Here is a 14,590-nt window from a genome sequence, read left to right as displayed (position 1 = left end):
TTTTGACTCTAACTAAGGCATATCAAGGACATTCGTATTTTAAAGCAATTTAGAAGTGTTCATATAAAGTGCCTGATATTCTTTATGGTTTACTTTTGATAATCCTTTCAGTATAAAAACTGCAATCCCATCTTCAAATGAAGTATACCAATTTTTAGCAGCTGGGGGTCTTGCCCCAACCCAGTGCCAGCACAGATACTTCTGGCCCATCCTAAGTTACCACCTGCATTTATTCTTGCCCAGCCCTACCTCCCCAGCGCCCTCCCTCAGCCACACCTTGCTGGCGGGGTATTTAATCCCCCTGCATGGGTAGGAGCTTATTTGTTTCTGTGGTTGCAGGAGCTCTGGGTTTTTCTGGGGATGCTGCACAATCAGTAAGTGTGGCCAAGGTTTTCTAAGGTGATTCTCTGTGTTTATTGCCTGAGAATAGCTATGACGCCTTAAAGCAGCCTGGATTTTTAGGCAGTGCTGTGCAATTCAGGAGGCAGCTAATTGTGAAGCATCCCTGAGGGTTTTGCTGGCAAGGAAGGAGCTGCCTTTGTGCCTTGGGGTGTTTGGGTGAGCTAGTGTCTCTGGGTAATCTGTGGCTAGTTTTTATAGTGTAAACTTTGAAGTCTAGTTTGAAATGTTTAGCCTGATCTCTAGCTTGCTGCCATTCATAACCTTGTGGGTTGTCATCAAGGGAAAAGCTTGGAAACATGCAGCAGCCACCACTTCAGCAGTGCCCAGGTAGTAGCTAATGGTCATCTCTGATTTTTGTAGTGGGAGAACAGAGGATAATGGAGCTATGGGTTGATGATCTTGAGGAGTAAATCATCCTGCCAAATGCTGGGGGCGTGGGCTTCTTAAAGGCCAAAAAATTGATCAATACCACTTCTGATTTCACAGCAGGACCCAGAGACTTCTGTCTTTATTTTGCTTTCCTGGCCTAAGACTTGCTCTGCTTCTAACTGTGTTAGCCCTAGCAAATGAGCTGACAATGCTAGCTTGGTTACAAGGGCTATTGGGATGCTGTTATTAAGAGACACATTCATACTAATTTCAGCTGTAACAATCAACTCACAAGCCTGTGTTTAAGGCAGCTGTGAGCAGCAGCCGCCTATCCACAAGTGCTGAGTGATTTTGAGATATGTGAGGCATTTCCAAGTGTTAATTAAGCTTTCTTTCACAGGTTGCTGGGGAAATGCTTGCTGTCTGTTTTAATTTGGCTTTTTCTCTCTTTACCATGACAGAAATCAACCATTAAGAAATTAAAAGGTGATGGAAGAAAGATACAATAATCAATCAAATACTTTCCCAGGCAGGAGTGACTGACTCTAAGGGAAACTGAGGAAATGGAAGCAACTGCCTTCCTAGATTAAAGGTGAAGTAAGAAGACCTTGTTAGCATATTTTAACGAGCTTCTGCCCTCTTGGCTGAGAGATGGTGACTTCCATGTGTGCATGGTGCAGCTTGTTGAGATGGGGGTTGGCTTTAACTCATCTGTACTGCTGTGGGCTATCAGCCTGCCAATGGAGACTCGCTGTGCCCCAGTGGTGGGAGCTGTAAGCCTCTGAAAATGTGCTAATATAATCATAGTCGTGTCTGATCAGGCTGCAGTAAATGAGGGGGTGACAAAGCAAGATCTGAGTAAGCATAAAGGCACTGGATTTGAGACTGAATCCAAACTTTCCTAGAGCTTTGGCTTGCTGTTGCCCTGACAGCAGCTGTGAAGTTTAAGACTGCTGATACCTTTGTGAAGATGCCTTATGTTCTCAGCCCCTGGTCCTCACCTCAGGTGAGACATCCTGAAGGTTGAATCAAATTGCTTCAATTTATCTGATAATGCTTTCTTTTTACCTGCTCTGAATCTTCTTACAGTAACTTACTGCAGAAGTGATTGGCATGGCTTCCTGCTCAATATCCTGGAGAGGTATTAAAAATTAGCCATGGGAGATAAGGGGTGATTATTCAGTGTGATCTAAAATGGGTCCTGCCTGAGACTAGCAGTCATCTAAAAAGAAATGATCCCTAAACAGATGCTTGGCACACAGAAGCAACGTGTCTATCCAGAGATTTATTCCATTCTCAGTTTAAGATAATCTTCAGAAATCTGTTTCAAGTTCTTTTTAGGGGAGGGGAAGGTGGGTTTTTTTGCTGGAAGACAAGAGCTCAAGGATTGCCTTGCTACAATGACAGTTCTCTTCTGCACTTCAGCTTGGCAGGGTGGTCTGGGATAGTATCAGATCAGTAGGTACCGGTTGAGGATCTGGTGGTAAACTGTGTTTTGTTTACAGGATCCAAATTATTCTCCCACCTGCTCTGTTTATGCACACTATTGTTCTAGGGGAGCTTGCTTAAAAGTAACTTGCTTTATTTTGTGCTAGCAGGATAACTTGCATTGATTTCAGTCTTAAAACATGTTTAACACTCTAGTTCAAAGTAAAAAGCCACAACTGTGATCACAACTGATGGATATGGCTCTTTAGCAAGGCAAGCTAGGGGGATTTCACAAGCTAGCCCTTCCTTTATCACCATCTCAGCAAGGATATCATACAGGAGTGTTTGGAAGTGTTAGCCCTCCAGAACAGACAGCTTTACTGCTGGCAGTGCAAATTAGGGCTTTCTGTTGTCTAAGCAGTTGATCAAAAGCTTCTTGTCAGGAAAGATTAGTAGCTATGGAAAAAGCAAAAAATCTCAGGCTTCAGGCAGGCTGATAAATGACGCTTTTTATTTCTGGATCATCCATCAGTTTGTTTTCCTGATTATACTGATGCAAAGGATGGATGAGGTGTTTCTCTCAGTTTGCATATGGTGAGTCAAGCAAAATGTTCATGTGTAGATGCTGGTCTTGGTTCTCAAATGATGCTGCGGTCTAAGAAAAAGGTAGTAAATTAACACTAGCAACCTATCCATGGTTGGGTACCTACCTCCATGGATCTGCAAAGGAACTCAGCTGAAGTCAGGTGTAGATGTCTTGTATGTTTGAACACTGATCTGCCCTAGCTTGGGCATTGGTTGTAGAATTAGGTACTTGGCTTGAGGCACATACTGTTCAAAATGCAAGCATCAACAGTATTGTTCTCACTTGAGACTTGAAGGATGAGACCTCTTTCGTTAGCCACTAAAAAATATATTATACATAAAATAGGCTGCTGCAGTATTGCTCAAAACAGTGAATGGAACTGCAGTCTTGATTTTTTTTTTTACTCATGAAAGTGTATGTCATATTTGGCACCTGCAGTAACAGTTGAACACTCAGATAAATATACCAATTCATAAAGCAGACTATTTTTAGTTTGTGGCTTGCACAGTTGATGTCTTTATTTGACATGGCCTTCAGGAAGGATTTCTCTAATTCATTTATAAATCTTGAAGTGTAAAATTGATCCTTTCTGGCTGTTTCTGCTACTTCTCAGCAAACAAGTGCTTTTTCCCCCAGGAAAGGGCTTTATATACTCAGGTTAATGATATGTGGAGTAACAGAAATTCTTCAGTTAGCACTCTAAGGGATAAGTCCTGAGATAGGACTGTTTCCTAGCTTATTAGGTAAGGAATGAATTAATTTTATTGAGGCAAACAGGAAGCATTCTGTTGTGATGTTTATCTCAGGTAGTGCTGTGTATCTGGATGCTGTGAAGTGATTTAGTTATCTTTTTCTGTCTTCTACCTGCAAACTGAGGTCAAATGGAGTATATGGGAGTAAATCCAGGCTAATTCATTATTGGACCATTCTTCAAGGGTTATTCGTGCAACTGCAGTTTTTCTCCCTGTCAAAATAGGAAGCACTACACTGTTCTGAGTGTTCTGGAGTCTCAGAGCATGTAATTTCTTCAGAAATAACTTCAGGACATGCATAGTCCTTGATCTCTGCAAGAGACTCGGCAATGTCTACTCTTCTGGAAAAACCTGTTAACGCTGAAGACAGGTTACAGTAATGTAATACAGTCCATTATAGTAATTGTATTTGTTTGAGCTGCAGTGTATTTTTAATTACAAAGTGGAGCTAAAACATGTAGCCCTTAGTTTATGCTAAGGTAAAAATGAAGTCCTCAAAGTCCCAGACTCTCTAGTCCAAACAGTGACTGCTTCATGCTTCCCTACACATTATGGGCACTCAAATCTCTAGTGAAAAGCTTAATCTTGTCCATCAGGAACTTCAAATATGGTCAAGATGCCCTGGACAACTCAGACTGAAGCAGGGTCTCATGTGGGCTTGAGCGTTGACACAGAAATAAGTATTTGATGGAACAAATCCATACTGCCAGAGTACAATATGGATTTGTTTTGTTTCTGGATGGATTTGATCTTCCCTTCTGCAGGAACTGTGAGTGGCATATATAAGCAGCAGGAAAACACTAGACAGCAGGATAATTCTTCTAGGAAAGAGAAAGAAGGGCAAGTAAACTCATGTATTTTAATTGCCGTTCTGAAAGATGCTTCACCATGGCAAGCAGATAACATGTCAATAATGAAACAACAGAAATAAACCCTGCATGGTAAATAGCCTTGCCCCTTGCTAATTAGCAAATCTGCTAGAAAATGTCAGGCATGAGCTGTTCGAGGGAGTTTATGTTGCTGTCATCCAGAGGTGCCAGCAAGACAATGTAGAATTTAACATGTGCTGTGCAGATAAAGAAGAATAGAAACAGATTACTCATTGGGACATTATTACAGCTTCTGGAGATGGCAGTAAGAACTAGAGGATGCTAAGCTGCAATATTTGGGTGGGGTTAGACCCTATTTTGATTTCTTCCTTTGCTTCCTCCAACCTGTCAGTCTAATCAGAGGCTATGTGAACTCAGTTGTGATTTAAACCAAACAGGGGAGTGGTTTGTTGAAACTTCTGTATGGGGATCTGGGGATTGGTGTGGTCCATATCTGTAGCAGGCTATCTTGTTTGTTCTCTGGCCACTAACAGCCTCAGAACAGGACAGCAATAGCACCAAAAGCCATCAAAGCCTGCTTACAAGCATACAACTCCAAATACTTCCATAAAAGCACACGCAGAAACAATAAGCCTCTGGAAGCCCTCAGCTGGAAAATAAACAGGAACATGACTAGCCTTGAATATTGTATTTTTAATACTTGTGCAGATTGTTCTTGAAGAAATCTTATGATGTATGGAATTCAGCATGTACCGAAGTGTTCAGAAAAGCTCTCACTACTAGAAAAACTCTTCTTGAAGTCTGGTGACTGTTTTCAGTCTCTGCTATGTGAAGCCAAGCTCTTAAAGCTGACCAGGCACCTGGCAGGCAGAATTCTCTGTAAAATACATGAATTGCAAGAACTGTAGTTGGTTTATGCTGATCCTGATGTCTTAAGTCTTACTCAAAAGCTCTGGGGTCCTTAATAACAATATTCTATTTCAGATTCTCTATGAAAACACTCAGTGCCACCACCCAGCTAATGCAAAAACCCAAGGGGAGAAGACGTACTGGGGAAGCTTCCAGTGACAGTGCTTCTGTATCCTGTACCTCATCTTCTATGGCGTTTCAGCTACCAAAGAGAAAAGTACATAGATGACTGCACAGCTGCTAAGAGCACAGCAAGGGTGACCTTTCTGCTTTCTCATCTTAAAGAACCGGTTCAACCAGAGCAAAATCCTCATGTCCTGCCTCATTACGTATTTACTTGCATACTGTAATCAAATGTAACAACCTGATGTCTGAGGTATCTCAAGTGTATAGCACATACAGATTCTTGGAGCTAGAAACACTTCTACAGGGTCTGGCAAGATGGCCTTTGACAAACCAGCTGTGTGTAGAGCAAATGATGCGAGTCACTGGAGTAGTCATTGAATAATGCTGAAGCAGCCACAAAATTGGTGCACGTGATTTAAGATAACCTTGGCTTCCCAGTCAAACTCCTGGAGTGCTTCAGTCTGGAGATCTGATTAAAAGAGACTAGGCTGGTAGTGCTCAAGAAAATTACAGCAAAATAAATGAGATAGCAAACCAGGGCAGGAAGTACTATTGATTTTTACTTTTTAAATAGCTTAATAAGGATTTTCCTTCAGAGTTTAGCCCTACATTTGCTATCAGCTGAGAATTTGGTGTAATCATTTAAAATTCTTTCTCAGTGGCTTAGGAATTTCTATTTCCAAAAAAACTGAATATTTGGGGGCTGAAGTGATATTTAAGGGTCCCAGTAGTTTTTGGATGTGTCTAGATGAGACCTCCTTAGGAATTAGCAGAAACAAGAATGTGTTCAATGCGCTTCTCAGTTAAAAATATAACTTACAAGGCTTTTAGGAGCAGTGCTCAGCATTTTTGAGAAATCTAGCTTTGAGGGAATGCTAGAATTGGTCATCCAAACCCTCTTATTCCTGAGCATTTGGGGTATTGACAGGTGAGGCAAATCCTCTAGGACCTAAGGGCCACGGTAGTACAGTCCATACCCCTGTGAAAGAGCTGGTAGATTATTCAAATCGCAAGCTGTGGGGACTTGCTGTGTGGAGTCTGGTCTCTACTACTGTTCCAGCTGCAGCAAAGCCCTGAAGTCTGAACAGAGACCTGTCTGCAAAATTCACTTATAGGTTGTATAAACTGGGAGTGTTCAGGAGGCGAAAGGAATGGATGTAGCAGAATTGCACTCCCTTGCCATGAGGAAGGAAAGAGATTATTAAAAATGGTTTTTCTTTGTTTCACATAACTACAATAGAAATGTTCAGGCTGCAGAACCATAAAAAGAAATTCATTTCATGGACTATGCAGGGAATTATGATGAAATTTCTAGCTTATGGCCTTTGACAGATGGAAGGGGTAATAGAAATGCAACTATTTTCAATCAAAGAAGCAATTAAATGAGTTTTTGAATGATAAACCTTGTCACACAAGCTATCTACTTGTTTTGCAAAGGAAGCAGTTTCTGACTGAGCAGGAGGGGGAGCTGGGGAGGTCAGTGGAGCAAACTTCAGAGAAGGCAGCAATTAGGGGCGAACAACCTCAATTTAGTGTAGCAAAATTATTGTTCTTCCTCAAAAGTGATCAATATCTATGTAAAGATGCAGGACACTAGTATGTAGTGCTGTCCCAGCTTAACTAAACTTCTGGGTAGTGCTGCAAGCATAAAAATCACATGCTTGACTGCTTTAGCTATAGCAGAACAAACCCACGTGCTACCTTGCTGCTACTCAACAAGCAGGGTACAAACTGAAATGAGCTGTTTGCAGTAGGAAAAAAACAGTGGAGTTACTGTCTGGAGTGGGAGGTTGAATGCTGGTGTGCAAGAAACAGAAGAGAAAGTACAGGGTGTTTTTCACAAATCACTTCAAGACTTTCAATATCAGATTTTCCTATAACCAGACATTAGCTGCCACTAGATTGATCTGTCTGATGCAGGGGAAATAAAAGCCCTTGAAAGGAACAGTGAGGAGCCGAAAAAAATTATATACAGTGATGGAGGCAAATGGTGCCTCTGGGAGTTAGCTCTCAAAAGAAATGCCAAAAATGATAGTTCTAAATACAGGAGTTTTTCCTGCCTCAGCAACAAGAGATTAACAACGAAGGCTGTCAGATAAACAGGTGAAAAACAAAAAAATGGTGCCGAACAAGTAACATTAGTGAAGGATTCATTTTTGTACCCCTGTGAAGTCAGAAGTAATTTTGCAATTGTTTTCCAGTGGATGCCAACTCAGACACTAATATTCTGCTTCTTGAAGAGTTATCACCAAAGCTATGCATGGGCTGGACCACTATTACCCTGAGTGTCTTTGCAGAGAGCACAGCAATGTGATAAATGTGTTATGGGTGACTCAGGCCCGATAAATCTTCAGACCCAGGACACAATTTACAGGAAGGAAAAATAAACCTTTTGAACCATGAGATGAAGAAAAATCCTGGGTCTGTTGCTAAATATAGCTCTGGTTGTGAAAGTGAAATTTGATTTGTAGAAATTTACTGAGGTAGGAAACTGCCAGGCTGAATACAGAGTAATGTAACAAGGTAAAAGTCAGCAGCATGCATACAGAATGGCAGAAGAGGAGGACGAAGACAGAAGCCAGACTGCTGCAAATTTTAAACAAGCAGCACTAGACCATGCTTTTAGCTAAATCTTAAAGCCTGAGGTGGTGTGTTAGCTTCAGCAAGATGGCAGCAGCCATGGGAGGCATTTGAGTTTCACAGATTTTCATCTGTATAAAACATCTATTGCTTCTTCCTTACCCTGGGGTATAACAATTTTTACTGCCTGAGTGTCTGAAGTAATACCATCTTTCACTGGAGCTGTGCTTAATTCATGCTAGTTGAAGTGGTACACTTGTAAGTCTGACCCAAGGGCCAGATCCAGAGCTCGTGGATTTTGGTGCGGCGTCAGGAGTCAGTGATGCTGTATCAGCTGAACAAGCTTAATGTTTCCTGTATATCGCTCTCTGCAAAACCACTGCAGCATTTGCCAACGCTGGCCCTAAACACCTTATTTACTACAAGTTTTGAGGCTGTTACAGTATACTAATAATGATGAAAACTTTTTATAGGTGCCATGGAATGCTGTAGAAAAAATTGGTGGCACAGAGAGGAATAAATCTTGCCCTTTTTTTTTCTTTTTTCAGCAAAGTGTGTAACTTTTAAATGTACACAGATTTGTCAGAAAAAGAAAAATATCAACATAAATTGAAAATAACCATAACAAAAACAAGTCTTAAAGACACTAGTTTAATGCTGTCTAACATGAGCAACTGTGTTGAGCCTGAAATTTTAAAAGGAATAAAACTTGCAACTGTGTTGCTTTATGACAGAATGATTTTTTTTTCCTCTTTTGCTCAATAGTGGAGTCCATCCTGAAGACTTTGAGTTCTGTGAATCTGGAAGATTTAGTGCTAGAAATCTCATTACTTTTTTTTACTGAGATTTGGTGTATAGACATTAAATGTATAACTGTGCTAATATTCCAGATATCTGCCAAATAATTTTTACTGGATCTGGAAACATAATTGCTGCTGAAATATCAATGATTGAAAACCACTAGAAGTTTTCGAAGTCCTACTAAGGCAGAAATGTGTATTCTGGCTCTTTATTCGTACAGTGACTGCATATCCATTGAAGTCAGATAAAACAACCAGCATTACTCAACACTTGAAAGACTGAGTGGTATTTGTGCTGCAGTTGAATTGTTCTTAAGAAACTACTAGAATTTCAAATCCTTGGCTGTTTTCCTGCAAACTGATACTGTCCCAACTTGTGCAGGCCTAATAAAAACTGGTGTCCTTTTAACCAGAAAAGAAAGTGAGAAGAATCAGGTGTCCTCATTGTGTAAAGCAGAAGTAAAGCTGATATTCCAGAGACTTTACAAGGACTATATTTTTCACGGGTATAGTTCCCCAGATAAAGGAGCATACCTGTACGTCCTGCTCAAACAGTCTTAAAGAAAAGGCATAAGTAAAGGTTATTTGTGACCTAGATTTTTCTTTGACACCTCTCCACTTAGCCGCTGGTGGACAGGCAGAAAACCATCAACCCTGTCAGCGTTATTAATGCCTGCAAAAGAGATATGAGAAATGACTGATAACTGACTTTTCTCCTCGCCCTTACAAGCAGTTTCCCCAGCGCGCTCTCAGACATGCTCCCACTGGTAACTCCTATATCCTAACATCTATCTTGAACACTGTCATACTCCGAGGAAAGAAATTGAGCATTGAGGGACTGATGCTCGGCAGCCACAGATTGGGGAAGCTCTACTGAAGGACACTGATTTATGCTACCTGCAGCTGTTGGAAATCCAGCAGCACTGAAATCAGCATCACAGCAATTTATACCAGTTTGGGATCTGCTGTTTTTTTCCTTCTGTTCAGAACTGGCTGCTCTGAAGGTGGTGGTGTTGTGCAGATTTGTATGAACGACTTCTTTAAGAAGTCCCTATACACTAACCAAAATCACTGTAGTACGACCATCTTCATCTCAACTCCTTAGTAGCTGGTAGTTGCTATCCTCTTTTCTGCATACTGCTTATCTAATCACATGGGGGTGGACGCTTATATAATGAAGTATCCGCACAATTGACTCTGTCCTAGTGGGATCCTGATCTGATTGGGGGTCTCATGGCTATATGAGGAATTATGAGGATAAAAGGTATGGAAATACAGAAAAGAGATCTAGAAAAATATGACGTTAGGTTTTCTTAGAAGGCCTATAGATCCTTTGGTACACCTAACCTGAAAGAATAATCAAAATGTAAACAAATTATATCAAAATCCCATAAACAGGCCATTTTAAAGCACATCTGTTGAAAGGCTTTTTTTTTTCCTGTGTAAAATTTGGTGCAAAGTTTTTTACAATTTTTATGTTCTTTATAAAAAGCTAATGCAAGTCTCCAGTGCTTAGCAGTGCCAGAAAACTAACCTTTCTTATTAGAGCCATAACTTCACCCACCTAACCTCAATTGCTTATTGAAGCAGTTGAAATACATCAACCTTAAGGCAAATTATTTCCCAATGTTATACTTCTACTGTAACATTTTGTTATAAAAGACTGGGTGGTATCTATCCCCAGCCATGCCCTAATGCATTTATCTTATTTGTTCCTCCCTTCTTTTATTCTGGGTAGAATTCAAGGATCTGAAGAGCACTGTTAAATGGAACCTTTTTTTTAACATCTTCCTTTGTTTTTTTCTCTCCCAGGTTATCTGTGTAAGAGCATCTATAAATACCAGAGCAAGTCAGGCATAAAGCAGCTGGAGACTAAATATAAAGCCTAAGAAAAATATACAGGCAAAAAAGAACACCACGAAGAGGAGAACACCTTGACTTCATGTGACAGATGTTCCATGTATCCACAGGAGGGATCTGTTAACTTCACCATGGTCCAGGTCTTGGTTTCACTGAGGTGTTGAATGCTTCAGTAAGAGTTAGATTGTGCATAAAGAGCCAAATTTTTTTTCAAACTTTCTTCACTAGGGCTAGATTTCAAAAGATTTGAGCCCTATCAGACACTAAAATGGAATGTAACTTTTCAAAGAACTCTTTGCCAGCACTAATGTTCAAATTAAATATTTTAAGAAGTGATGGGAGGAGATTAAAATCCTTCTGTTAGGACTCCAGGATCAGCTTCACCAGGAACAGATGCTTTAAAGGTGTATGTCACTGGTGTATAGTTGTGCATTTCAAAAGCAACACATTTGCCCTCAGAAATTATTCTCAGTAGAGGAGTATATGAAGACTTGATGGGATCTGGAAAGGACTGGACTGTTGTTTGTTGCAGAGATTCAAAGAAGACATGTGCTGCACTAGAGGAAATAATGAAATTAAATGAATATCTAGACTACTGTAGTGAGGTTCGATAAATGCTTTGGAAGGAATAGTAAATCTCGTATTTCAGGGTTTATTTCAATCTTTAATTGAAGATCATGACAGGACTTGCAGTGCCTGAGATCTGGGAGCAGGGGGTGAAATGGGATGAGCCACTCCAGCCACAGGATCCAAAAATCCAGTGCAGCTAATGATGTAATTGCTTTTGTAATTGTTTTTAAGACCACTAGATAAAACTCTTATTAGAAATAAATATCTTAAAGCATCTTTCATTTGTATGCCCAGTGTTGATTCTAAAAATGAAGAAATAAAGAGATAATTTATCCAATTCCTGTGATCCTGAAGTGCCTGAGTTTTTTTTTAATAACAGAAGTAAAACAGATTGATGTGTATTCCACTACCTACTAAATTCAGTGGGTTTGTTTATATCTGGGATAAATTAGCAAAGGCCTCATATAAACAAGGTATTGGAGCTGGCAGCTTGCAAAAAATCCATGATACAAGAGGATTAATGTGCTTTTAAATTTGTTTTGAAAATGACATGGACGTTAAACTGATCAACTCAGCTACAATGTTCTCGTCCAAAGGGTTTTGCAATCCAGTAATCACATGGAGATTTTCCTAGAGATCTTAACTAGTGCCAGATAGCAAATGGTGAACAAAGAGGAAGGCAAGGTGTGAGAAGAAGGGTCAATGCAGTCCTACGTTCACCGCTGAGGGCTGCGCATCAGCAGCAGGATGAGGGGAGAAAATAGGATGAAAAAACTCGTAGATTGAGAGCAAGGTGGGAAGATCACTGATTGATCACTTCCATGGGCAAACCAGACTCGACTTGGGGAAAATGAATGTACTTTATTGCCAATTAAAAGAGATTTGGATGGTGAGAAGCAAAGACAAAGACTAAAATACCTTCCCCTCCACCCCTCAGGCTCGACTTTGCTCCTTCATTTCCCACTCCCCTACCTCCCCCCGAGCGGTGCAGGGGGACAGGGAAAGGGGGTTGCAGCCAGTCCCTAACAGCCCCTCTATGCCTCTCCTTCCTCCTCACGCTTTTCCCTGGTCCTGGGCTGCAATACCGCAAATGGCAATCTGGCGCCTGGAGCATCCCCCCCCCGTCTCTCACCCGCCGTTCACGGGGCTGTTCCTCACACTTTTTCCCTCACTCCTCGCACTTCCAGGCAGCCCTTCGCCCTGACTGAAACGCGCTCGCACACAGCCGCCACCACCATCCCTGTTGGGCTCAGCTGCGGCCTGCGGTGGGGCGGGCGCGGAACCGGCCGGAACCGGCCGCGTCCGGCACGGGGCGGTCCGCGCCTCTCCTCACGGGGGTGCCGGCAGAGGCGGCCGGCAGCGGAGGTGTTGGTGCGTGGAGCGGCAGCGTGTTGGAAAGCGTTCCTGTAGGTGTTTTGCTGGTGGGGTGTTGAGCAGCTCAGGGTCTGCCAGAGCCAGGCCGGGCAGAGCTCCTCGGGAGCGGGCAGGTGAGTGGGGCAGCCGTGAGCTGCCTTGTCTGTCACTCTGTTCCCCTATTCTGTCTCTTGGACTCCAGCACCTTTGTTGTTTGTAGTAAAATAGCGTTGTCTTGGGTATGATGCCAGGCAAGATGATAGTTAAGGAAAACTTCTCTTCAGCAGGCCCCTGGGCTCTGTGTTGCCCACCCTGGCCAGGCTGCTCTATTTATAACGGGTAAGGCATGCCTCTATCTGGAAGGCATTCGTTACTAGAGCTGTCAAAATCACTTTTGACTAGCTCACAAAATATACGATGCCTTTAATTAAATGGATAGAAAGGCAAACATTGCGTTTAAGATTCAGGTTGGTAATTTATTCAAAGATGGCTGCAGCCAGATAAGCTACATAAGAAGGTGTTACTGGTTTGACAGAAAATGTTGTGCTGATTGATCTCCCTGGATTCATTTCATTTTGCAGGGGAAACAGGTTTGTAATTTTGAAGACAAGTTACAATACAGCCAGTTTATCTGTTTTGAGTGTTTTAGGAACTGCAGTAACTAAGGGCCAGAACCTCAGCTGCTGTAAATTAACTTATCTGCATTGGGGCCCAGTGATTTCAGCAGCCCCTCCCATCCCCCTGGGATTAATAAAGAGCTATTTAAGGCTTTAATTGCACCTTAATTTCTAAACAAGGAAATAAGATAGGGGAGGAGTACTGTCCTAATTTGTTTGACCTGACTTCCTTTTAGTCATATCTTGGGTCAGCTTTGAAGAACTAACCTTTTCCCTTAATGTTCCTCTTTGTGTGGACAGAAAAGGCTTAAAGATGGATAGCGGCCCCTATCCTTGCTGCTTTGATGTAATTACTTTGATTACATTACTGGTTGCCTAGAGGCAGAAGAATAAGCTATAGTCTCTTCAAGGGCCCAGCATAAGTCCAACCTCACTGAGTTTCCATTTGTTCCCCAGTATCTTCAGAGCTGGCTTTACCCCTGTGGATGCTACTGAAGAGTGCTGACTTGCGAGCAGACCAGATACAGAGAGGTGAAATGGGGAAAACCACTCTTCCAGCCCTCCCACTGCCTGTCTGCAGCTGGAATGTAAGTGTCTGCTCCTTTCCTGGCTGTTGTGAACTGCAACACGATGTTTTTGGAGACCCTCTGGTATAAGGCGCTCTCTCTCCCTGTCTATCGAGTTTATTTACTCTCACTGCTACAGCTAACCTCTGGAGGGGTTTTTGAGACATTCATTTGTTAGGAGTATTCTGGTCCTGGAGGGATATGTATCAGTTGTCTAAGAAAGTAATGAAATAATTCTGCAGGTAGCATTTTGTCCAGAACAGCACTAAGCAGGTGTCTGGCCTGAGGGGTACTGGGAGAAGGGCAGGGATACAGGCACAGTGGGTTTTGCTTTGGTGCTGTAATTAGGTACGGGAAGGAAGATGAGTGAAAGCCCATTGTTATTCTCTTCAGAGCTCAGTCTTGCTAGTGCAGCACAGCCTACGCTTCTGACTCACTGGTCTCTGCTGAGCAGAGGACTTCCTTCCAAACAGAGCTGCTTGACTCAAAGTCTGATCAGAGCAGCCAGGAGCTTTTCTGGGGCTACTCAACAGACAGGTGCCATCTCTTCTTCCTCACCTCTCGCTTTGCCTCTGGACAGCTTGTCATTCAATTTTATGAAGCAAGCGGTGAGGGAGGGAGGTCACCAGCCAGTGCTGACTTGTTTCTGTTAAAGTGTTGAGTTTTCAAAGGCATCTGAAATAGGAACATCAGAATTGGAAGGTCCTAGATCATGTAATATGTATAAGTCAGCCAAACTGGCAACACTTTTGCACCATGCCCTATTTGGCTCAGCAAGAGGTATTTTTGCGATATTGCAAAGATATCTATCTAACTGCTATCCTGAGCTGGCTGCCTGCCTG

At 42.0% G+C, this 14,590-nt stretch overlaps 2 long non-coding RNA genes across 4 annotated transcripts in view; both read left to right on the top strand.

Moving 5' to 3' along the window:
- Positions 1-330: 330 nt before the first annotated feature.
- On the top strand, positions 331-11,549 carry LOC127025326 (uncharacterized). Of its 3 annotated transcripts, XR_007767657.1 has the most exons (4): positions 331-374; positions 1,233-1,363; positions 5,352-5,533; positions 10,595-11,549. It is a non-coding gene; the product is annotated as an uncharacterized LOC127025326 (long non-coding RNA). The 3 variants fall into 3 exon arrangements; XR_007767655.1 differs by lacking the exon at positions 10,595-11,549 and having other exon boundaries at positions 5,352-7,790; XR_007767656.1 differs by lacking the exons at positions 331-374; positions 10,595-11,549 and adding an exon at positions 679-729 and having other exon boundaries at positions 5,352-7,790.
- A 2,095-nt stretch (positions 11,550-13,644) lies between these two features.
- Positions 13,645-14,590, top strand: part of LOC127025312 (uncharacterized) — a 132,022-nt gene continuing 131,076 nt past the window's right edge. The window contains exon 1 of the long non-coding RNA XR_007767652.1: positions 13,645-13,769. This is a non-coding gene — a long non-coding RNA (uncharacterized LOC127025312). The remainder of the gene's footprint in view (positions 13,770-14,590) is intronic.

This window comes from Gymnogyps californianus, chromosome 23, assembly GCF_018139145.2.
Source record: "Gymnogyps californianus isolate 813 chromosome 23, ASM1813914v2, whole genome shotgun sequence".
Lineage (NCBI taxonomy): Eukaryota > Metazoa > Chordata > Aves > Accipitriformes > Cathartidae > Gymnogyps > Gymnogyps californianus.
This window is presented reverse-complemented; position numbering and strand designations above follow the sequence as displayed.